Below are 10,995 nucleotides of genomic sequence, written 5' to 3' on the forward strand. Positions count from 1 at the left end.
ACGTCACGATGGCGCTCATCGACGAGGCAGCAGGCGGCAGCCTTGTCGTCGTCGACAAGGGAAGATACAGCAGCAGTGCTTGTGACCTTGACAGTGGAGAGGGGTGGCGGCGCCGGAGGTGGTTGAAGGGAGAGTGGCGGCCGGTGGTGGGAGGCATAAGGATGGAGGTGGAGGCTGGGAATAGTTCCTTAGGGTTAGGGTTTGGACGGAAGTTAAATACCCGATGCCCTACAAAACTTATTGCCATAATGGCAGAAATGGTCCCTCCCCAGAAACCTCTTTTCAAACTAAGTCCTTAATTTACCCTTTCTACCCTGGCTTCGGAAATTCCTTTCAAATCCAATCTGTAATTTACCAAACAGCCCCCTAGGCTCCAAAATCTCTTCAAATGAAGTCCCAGAAGTTACCAAGTAGTCCCTGCCTTCATAAATATTTACGAAACCAATCCGAAACTTACACTTTTAACCCCCGACTTCTAAAATTGTGATAGTTAGCTCCTCGAGACCAACACCTTGCTATATAATTATTGATTTTAGGGCTACTATTCATTCATTAACTTGTTTATTTTGTATTAAATAAACGGGGTGTTACACAAAGACTTGGTCTCTAGCTTTTTTTAGAGTTCACAATTCATCTTGTGAATATGTGGAGAATGGCTTTTCAGAGAGCTTTAATAGTGTGATTTTGGATGCTAGGAAGAAACCTATTATCAGCATGTTAGAGGACATTCGTATATATGTGATGCAAAGGATGGTGACTATGAAACTAACAGGTCAAGGATGGAATCGTTATTTTGTTTGTCCAAACATCATAACAAGATTGAATATTCTCCAAAATGAGCAAAGGTTTACACAATTATTTATTCATACATACCTTACCTCTCTCAACTCTAAACATTTGCATTACATTATGTAGGCATCGACTGGTTGTGTCTTGTGAGGGTATGAAGTTTGAAACAACGAAAAATGGATGAGTCGTACATTGTTGATGTCATAAAAAAGGAATGCAGTTGCAGGTTATGGAAACTAAATGGGTATGGTTGTGTTCATTCAGTAGCTACATTAGCGTATTTAAACATCACACCTGATGGGCCATATGTAGAACCATTGTACCTGAGAGCCTTCTTCCATAATACCTAAAACAGTCCATTAGTGGCATGAATGGGATGAACATGTGGCATTCTACAGACTTTATACCTCCATTGCCTCCAAAAAAGAAGAATGTCAGGCAGGCCAACCATGAAAAGAATAAGGGATGCTTCTGAAAGGTATGGAAAACACATGGTTTCAAAGGCAAGGAAAAAGGTTTCTTGTGGCATATACAAACGGAAAGGGCACAACAAGACCAATTGCACTCAAGTGCCAAGGCCACATAAAACTAATGTCACAAAGAAACAAAAGATCATGCAAACACAAGAATCAGTGAATATGCAAGGGGGTGGAGAAGATGTTGTTATGGGTGATGCACTTGAGCCACAAGATGAGGAAGTTATGAGGGTAAACGAATCTGAGCAAGTGGTGAGGATTAATGAAGCTGAGGAACTGGGCAGGGTTAATCAAGTTGTTGGGCATGTGTATACTACAGGTCAACCAAGTAAGAGGAAAAAGTCTAAGAGAATTCTTAAACTAAATCTTGCTAAAAGAGTTGAAGGTGAAGGTAGTAATGTTGGATCACCAATGGAGTTAAATTAATTACAGTTTTAATTGTGTGTATGTTATGTGGATTGAACAAGGGAATTTATGTTTGTTATGTTCATGTATGTTATACTAATCTTAACGTTTGATATTTGGATTTGTGTATGTATTTACAAAATATGTATGATCTTATTTATATTAGTGTGTACGGGGTACTTTAGTCATTACAAATATTTCAGCAGGGCATGTTAATGTTAGTTTAAGGGTACTTTTGTTGTATAATAGATGTAGATATATAACAATAACATTTTAACTTAACCAACATTTCATTCATGTGTTTCTGTTACATATTTACATCTATTATACAAGTTAAAACATGATTTGTACATGCATCTTACTACATACGACTACCATCACCTGTGATTACCATCAAAAAACTGATCATCACAACAACGTGATCACAAAAACACCAACCACGACCACCAAATACTACCACCAGAAACTAAAACACAAGGAACAAAATGCCTTACTAATAAGGAGAATAAACCACATGCATATCAAAACAAAATAGAAACCCAAGATAGAAATGTTGTAACCTAAAGATCTTCAGTCATTTTAAGAACTTGTAGGTTAACACCCCCACAACAGCAACAACAAAAACCCCAATAACCCATTTGATTTTGTTGCACTTGTTTTTACCCAAGACGATGTTGACATATGACGCTTGTAGTGAGCACAAATGTTTCTTCAAATCAGCAACCATGTTTAACAGATCGAGTTGACCTGCCCTAACATCATCGACTTCATGGTTTAGGGCATCCAAGTCTCTACTGATGTTGTGTCGTAGTACATGAAGGTCGTTTGCAATCTTTTCCCTCACAAGCGACACCTCCAACTGTGTCTACATCAGATTGATCGCCATGTATTCATTGGTGACTCCATTGGAGACATTTTTAGCCATGTGTCGACTGTAGTTGGGTGACCAACTGTGATTTGGATATGACCGTGAAGGCATGGTTTTTGCGATTGGTATTGAAGTTGAGGGTGCAGTTAGGGTAACCAGGTTTCGAATTGTGCCATTTTAGGGCACAATCTTCAACTTTTATACGAAGGCAGGGGGAACAGTACGAACGTGGCCTCTACCTTTCACATTCCAAAACGACGTCGTTTGGGTCATTGGACGTAAGTACAATTTGGCCATGTCATCGATGATGTGTCAAATTAGGATGATGTGGCATTGTTACCGGGTATAATAAGTAATAGGGACTAAATTGCTAGGTTGCAACACACTTCGTTCCCTCATAAAGCCACTTAAAAAGTTAAGTGACTAAAAGGGTAAACCCTAGAAACTTCATAGGGGTATGTGTCATTTTCCCTATAGATAAATATAAAGTTGTTTATTTATAACTTGGTGAAACTATTTATCATGTTGTTGATGACATCATTTTGTTAATTTAAGTGTTTTTTATAGTTTCTTATTAAATTAATTATTTTTAATTAGTTATTTATGTTTTTATATATATGTTATGTTTAACGTATTAGTTGAAAAATTAGCATTTAACTGAAAAACTATCTGTTACATGAAAAGCTTGTCGATAGCTGATAAAAATAATCTTTGATGAAACTAACCGATAATCTAACTGAAAGATATATAAAATGACATTTAAAAAGAGTGTGTGTTTTATAATTAATTAAGAATATATTTAAAAAAAATTAAAAAGCTCATGAAAAATTTAGTAGTTTGATGACTAACCAGGTGAGTAACACTATTATAACATCCGTTGTGGTGATATTTGTGTTATTCATTATGTGTAATATATTTGATTTATATGATTGATTATTGATTGAGAGATTGATGAGTGTTGAGAAATAAATTATTATTGAGAGATTGATTATCTTGAGAGATTAATACTTGATTGATAGATCGATTATGATTGAGAGATATAATACATTTGATAGATTGATTATGATAGAGAGATTGATCTTGATTGAGAGAGATATCACTGATTTAGAGATTGATCACGGTCAAGTGATTGATTATTAATAAGATTGATCCTTAATGAGATAGATCATTCCTTAGATAGATTCTTGATAAGACAGATGATTGAGAGATAGATCATCGATGAGAATTAGATTATCGATTGAGAGATATATTACGATTGAGTGGAAGATCATTACTGAGAAGTTGGTTATGAGAATACCATGAATTTATATAAATTAATTGTTATATTTCCGAGATAATGAGTTGCTTTGTACATATATGAATTATGTGATTTATATGATCTATGTGATTATGTTATTGTAGTTATTATTCACTAAGCCACAAGGCTTACATTTTTGTGATGATCTATTTTGCAGGTAGTTTATTATGACGCCTGACTCGATCCTGTAGTTGATGCCAGTATGATCCTTGTGATAACTTCTTGTATTCCAGAGTACCATCGTACACAAAGATTATTTTTTGTAAAGTTTAAACGGGACAGAGAAATTTTTGTGGTGTATGTAACACCCCAAAATTTTCAAACTTTTTCCAAAGCTATGGTTATAAAATCTTTTCGGGTATTAACCCACATTTAATAAAAACTCGATCCTACAAAAAAAAACATTTACAAATAAAACATTATGTGTTACCATTAAGCATCATTACAACATAGCAAGAAATTAAGGATTACATCAATATAATAAATAAGGAACTTAACAAGTTCCACTCCATCATCTATCTCATAACTTCTACTTCCATTTATCATCTTTCTCCTTGAATATAACTTGGAATACATGGCATTAAAAAGAGATATGTAAGACAAAAATGTCTCCTGAGCTACGTGGGTTTGTGACTCGAAACATTTATCACATTTGCATGACAAACATATCATCTTTGCAAAACATAGTTTTAGACCATAAAACATTTTCAAGCCTTTTCAAGAAAAACTCTTTTCATACATGTCATAAATATCATTTCATATCTTATCATTTCATTTCTTTTCATTTCGTTTCGAACGACATCTTTCTACATTTCTTTCTCTTTTATCAAGGCTAATTCTAGTATTAAATTGTTGCCATGTTTTATACTTAGGGTAACCCCAAGTCTAGACTGAGGTGGAAAGAACAAATCAATCCACCAAGGCATCGTGCTAACTAGGACATCTACTTCGCGAAGGGGAGGCGCCACCCCGGTAGATTCCTCTAGACCTCTTATAAGGCATCATGACCCGAGCATCTTTCATTCATTCTTTACTATCTTTCCTTTTTAATTTCTTCTTAGCTTTCACTTTTCACATTAAAAGTAATCATATCATCATTTACAATATCATAGGTTATTAGGAAGATATACTTTGAAAAGACACCTTTCACATATCAAACGTTCGTTCTTCCAAAATATTCTTTGCTTTCAAAACATTCTTACTTTCAAAGCATTCTTTTTAAAAACATTTAAAACCTTCATTTCAAAACATTTCATATATCAAAACATTGCATTTCATTATCATAAAATCATTTTTCCATGTACCCCAAAGTGGGAAAAGTTCCAACACGTACTCACCTAGTTCTCAAATGTAGATTGCCACACTCTTCTAGCTCAACTTCACAAGTAATTGATGGATTTTGAGCACTGCATCAATCCTATGGTGTACATGCAAACCCTAAAGCTTTGGATCTAGTTTGTCTAATGAACATGCAATAATCATCCAAAGCCCATAAACCCTAGATCTAGCATATAATAATCGATATTATCATAATAAAAAAGGTTTGGATCTTACCTTGATTGTTATGTAGCAATAACAATCTCAATTCCTCTTGATCTTGACTTTTGAAAGCCTAGTGCCTCAAATGTTGCACCTCTAATGGAGTCACAAACACCATGAGCAACAAGATGACTTAGGAGAGGGAGGAGGAGAACCAAAAACGTCCAAGAACCCTTAGAGATCACTTAGCCACGTTTTTGGGAGCCTTAGGGGTCTTTATATACTTGTGTGGGCTGCTAGGGTTTCAGGCGAAACCCTAATTCTCTGCTTAGGCCTTAAGCAACCCATGGAGTTCCCCTAGAAAGCCCTTGGACGAAAATCATATGGGCTTCCCATAGATTTCGTCCAATGCCCTTTCCATTAGGAATCCATAGCCCAATTTGCAACTATCATATAATTGCAATATCAGTCCCCTTTATTTAATTAATCTTTTTTAGCCACAAAATTAATTCTTAATTAATTCTTGACTAATATTAATTAAACAATATGATTTCTCTTTTAATATATTATTCATATAATATATTAATAAGTCATAATTAATCCTCTTTCTCCTTAGTTCATCCTATCAGTTGCTATGGTGAAGGCAACCCAAAAGGACCATGCTCACAATCGGGTCAAGTACATACCAAAATAGTTATGGGCTTAGACACCTAATCCAACAGTCTCCCACTTGGATAAATCTAATAACTATTTTGCATATGACTTCAGAACCTGATCAGCAATCGTAGCTTTCAAAAGCCGCTGTCAACTCTGATCTTATCAGAAGCGCGTCCTTTAGATAATGGATCATATATTCCTCCATTCTAGATATCGTATGAACTGAGACATGGATTTTAATCATACTCTCTGTTCATGTGTTGTTTCCCGATTTCCGATTTATGATGACTGTCAACAGAATACAATTGAACACATCAACTTAGTCCCGGCTTGGCCAAGCGCTTAGGGTGTCATCACTAAATCATCGAGGGGCCCACATATATCGCTTTTATCCCACTTTGGGTAAAAAGGAACGGATAAACTTCGACTCAAATGCTCGCTTGTACTTACTCATCAAATCACACACAACAATATGTTTTATAACACCAAGTTACTGGTGCGTTTACATATCATCAATGTGCAACCGACTTGTAAATTACAACTCACATGTCTCGGTTTCAAGAATATAAGATATTATTGTCTCACTAATCACTCGTGATAAAATCCATGAAGTGATTCAAGTGAGCGTGGGTTTAATCCAATGCTCAAATCTTAATTCATAAGCACTCATGAACGTTGTAGCAAACTTTTGCTATGTCTAATACACTTTAGACAATCTACAAACCAATTTACGACAGTCTAGCTTCAATACCTACTTCCAAAGTATTTATCGAATGTGGATGGTTTGAATAATCTTATTATTCGGGAAGTCAAAACATGCAAAGTGAAACACAAGAATAATCGAATCCAACATGGCCTCAAACTTGTGAGTATAAATAAAAACACCTTTTATTTACTCACCATATTGATTACACATTATTCATTGTATAATGTTTCGAATAATCAACTTGTCACTTGAAATATAACAACAATTGTCCCATGCTCCGAGCATGCACACTCTGTTTTCCTATGGTCCATACTTTGTGAAATAGATTAATTGAAAACATTTCCAATGATACTCATTTCACAACTCATAATACTTATCGTTAGTGTAAGAACACAAAATTCTCGCCACTACTAGAATATGTTAGATTCTAACATTTTATGCAACGATCCTTTCGTAATGTCACAGCACCAAAGTCACCAAGACTTTGCCAATGATATTACAAAGTACTCTATTGAGGATTGTTACAAGACAATTCCATAAATGTGAAGTCTCACATTCAAAGTACATTCCTTTGAACATCCTTCTTGCATAAAAGTTTCTAATCTAGACATAATGTAACATTCCAAAAACACAACCCAAAAATTTCTTTCTCAAAACATTATTAGAGTCATCAACCATCCAACATCATAAGTAAAATCATAATCGTGTATCATAAACATCATAGTATCTATCTCAAATCAAATCTCATATCCAAATATCAGAGTCTAGCTCCCAGGCTGAAGACTGTGGTGTGTGCCATGCGATCATCCCGAGCCCTTCCCAGTGCTAGTGGAAGTACCTGAAACCAAAACTGAAAACAGTAAGCACAAAGCTTAGTGAGTCTCCCCAATCTACCACATACCATCTACACATAGCATGCAACTAGGAGATACGGGCCTCACCCACACTCGTGGAGATACGGGCCTCGCCCACACTCCGCTATCTAGGAGATACGGGCCTCGCCCACACTCCACTGTCTAGGAGATACGAGCCTCGCCCACACTCCACTGTCTAGGAGATACGGGCCTCGCCCACACTCCACTATCTCTGAGGTACGGGCCTCGCCCATGCTCAGCTACTTCGAGATACGGGCCTCGCCCACACTTGACTATGATGAGGTACAGGCCTCGCCCACACTCAACTACTAAACCCAACATACAAGTATCACACAGACAAACATGTAAGGCTAATCTACTGCTCATACATCATATTTAACTACTACTATGAGATACGGGCCTCGCCCATGCTCTGCTAGGATAGGATACGGGCCCCGCCCACACTCAGCTACTATCATATCACACTACGGGCCGGCCTTGGTGCCGTAGACCCGTTCCTACTGAAGGAGAACTCACCTCGTATAACTGGCTGCTGATATCTCGAGTGAGAAATCCCTGTCCGCTGCTCCGGCGACTCCCCGGCTACAATCACATAACATTCTGAATCAACTGATGATTCCTCATGGAGTAAATGACCAATTTACCCCCTGGTCAAAGTCAAAGTCCTGGTCAGAGTCAACTTCCAGGTTGACTCTACTCGCCGAGTCCTACTATGGACTCGCCGAGTTCCCTAACTCACAATTCTCTAACTCGCGACTCGACTCGCCGAGTCGGGGCGTAGACTCGTCGAGTCCTTCTACTGTCAGATCCTTGTTCTAACTCAATGAGTCCTCTTCCAATCACTGATTCAACTCGCAACTCTTAAATCGGAGAAATCGGGAGTTTGCACTCCTACTCGCCGAGTCCAATGAACGACTCGTCGAGTCCTATGCATGTCTTCACTATACAGTTGATTCTAATCGATTCCAGTGCATCAAATTCATAGATCTGAGCTTCTAGGGCTGATATAACACGTAAAGTTGCCAACTTTACGTACATGCATAGAGGTATGAAGCTAAAACACCAAAATAAGCTAGAAATGGGAACCTAGGGTTTGGAACAAGGCCTTGCTTTGCATAAAGGTAGCTACTTTGAGCTCCTGGAGCTCAATGATGTCCAAATCTATAGTTCACTACCCTAAGGGAGCTCCAATCTCGAGTTTGGACCTTGAAATGTCCCAAAAGTGGCAAAACAAGCATATATGAAGATCTACTAGGAAAATAAACAAGGTAGAGGCTTTATTACCAGATGAAGTAGCAAATGGAAGCTAGTTTATGGATCTCCTTCTTCTCCTTTGCACCTTCTCTCCTTCCTTCTCTTCTACACTTCCAAGAATACACCAAAACACTCAAAATCAAGAAGGAATCACTCAACTCACCAATGGAGGGCTAGGGTTTTGAGGGGGAACGCTCTAGAAGTGTTGGAGGTTGGGATGGGGGCTATAAGGACGTTTAAATAAGGTACAAACCCTAAGAATTAGGGTTTCATCCAGACTGGCAGACTCGCCGAGTCGGGAACTATGGACTCGTCGAGTCGCCACGCCTACTCCACGTGCTAATTCGCTGCTACTCGACGAGTTAGGGCCACTGACTCGTCGAGTAGCTTCTAAAATAAAAGAAAAAATAATGTTTTAAATGCATACCAGGAACGGGGCGTTACATATAAATTCTTAGTTTGCCATATGACAACTTATTGTGAATAGAGTCTTATCTATTCATAATGATGTCGATATGGTCCATTCATTACTATACTTCCAACTGCTCATAAGCGACCAATCCTTAGCGAACCTTAGATTGTCGTTGACAGTAGTTCAATTATTTTAGTCAAACTGGTTCTAGTCCCTTTTTCCCTTTTAATGCCCTAGGCATTTGGAAAATTTTATAACGGTCGAATATTACATCATATGCAATCGATCCTAGACCCGAAGCGTATGGGACACGATTCATAATGAAAAACGTGATACTTTACCAGTTCCTTGCTATAATGTTGCCATATATAGAATCCTTTTAAGTTGAATCTTTTCAACATAACATCCATATATGTCCTTTGACTAAATTTGATTAAAATTTCTCGACCCAAGCTTTTAGATTTCGAAACGAAGTATAATATTCTCTCCCTTAATTATAACAAAACAACTATTCAACCTCTGCAACTTTGCGAATTGAAACTTTGTTTTCTATAACTAATATTGCTAACTTGCAACACTTAAAATAATAATCATGCTCCCACTAACATGATAATTATATCCATACCAGCATAACATTTATGCTCCCACTAGCTTTGACACGTATTCAGAAAACATTTGGACTTCTAGAAAGCAACACTTATTGACTTCCAAAGTTCATATTTCTAATATGATATGCTTCAATAAGCCTTTATCTAAGCTTCTAAAGCTCATACACCTTTCCTTAGATAGCTTATATGTGTGTCTAAACAATTTCAACACTTATAGAAATAAGTCTTAAATGTTTAAACTAATTTCCAAATCTCACAATTCTAACTATGAAGAGGGATGCCGTAATCATAATCGAATTTGAGAATGCAATTTACACAACAGCTAACTCCTTAAAATCTTTCTAGTGAAAGCGTTTCCTCACAATCATTTTCATGAAGGAGAGAAACCTTATGACACTTAGATTGTATGGTGTATGGCTCTTATCCATGTGAATTTGTCATAACCATAATCATAAGATAATGTTTGTGACAAATCCAAACTATTATTGACAAAACTTGTTCATTCTTAATTTCTTGCCATCAAGGGTCCCACCATTGCTTCCAAGTTATTTAGCAGCTCACCTATACTAGTCAATGTACTTTCATTGAACAAGGTGCTTGCATTTATACAGTTTATTGAGAACTCGTAGAACTCATGTGCATAAGTAACTTTACTGGAACAACACAGAAACAAGAATGTGTCAGCACGATAGGTTACAAACCTCAAGTCGTGTGCTAGTGTCTAATAGTTTTACTCTTGATTAGCTCTTGAACCTTTTCAAGATCATTTAGACTCCCACTGACCTCTTGACATATAAGACTCTCTTGTCAAGAAACATTTCTTGACAAACAAATATTCAAGAGTTAGTGCGGATTCTTATCAAGACAAACCACTACACACAATTGGTCTTAGTTGGTCTCTGTCTTATCCAAGACATCACAACTTACCAATTTCAAACGTGGAAGAGTAAGAAAAACAATTTTCTACTCCACATTTGATGAGTGTGTTAAAAATTCTTAAGATGTGTCACTCAAGTCACAATCTTGGAGTATGACTCTAAGACTTGATTTTGGAACGAAGTATGATTCACCTTTTGACTTAACCATTTCAACAATTTCCGATTCCTCTTCCTAGCCATACTAGTGCACTAAGGTTTACCTATAGGATCAATTATGATACGGTTTCATAA

The sequence above is a fragment of the Lactuca virosa genome, chromosome 8 (genome assembly GCF_052849685.1).
Source record: "Lactuca virosa cultivar CGN04683 chromosome 8, Lactuca_virosa_CGN04683_v6, whole genome shotgun sequence".
NCBI lineage: Eukaryota > Viridiplantae > Streptophyta > Magnoliopsida > Asterales > Asteraceae > Lactuca > Lactuca virosa.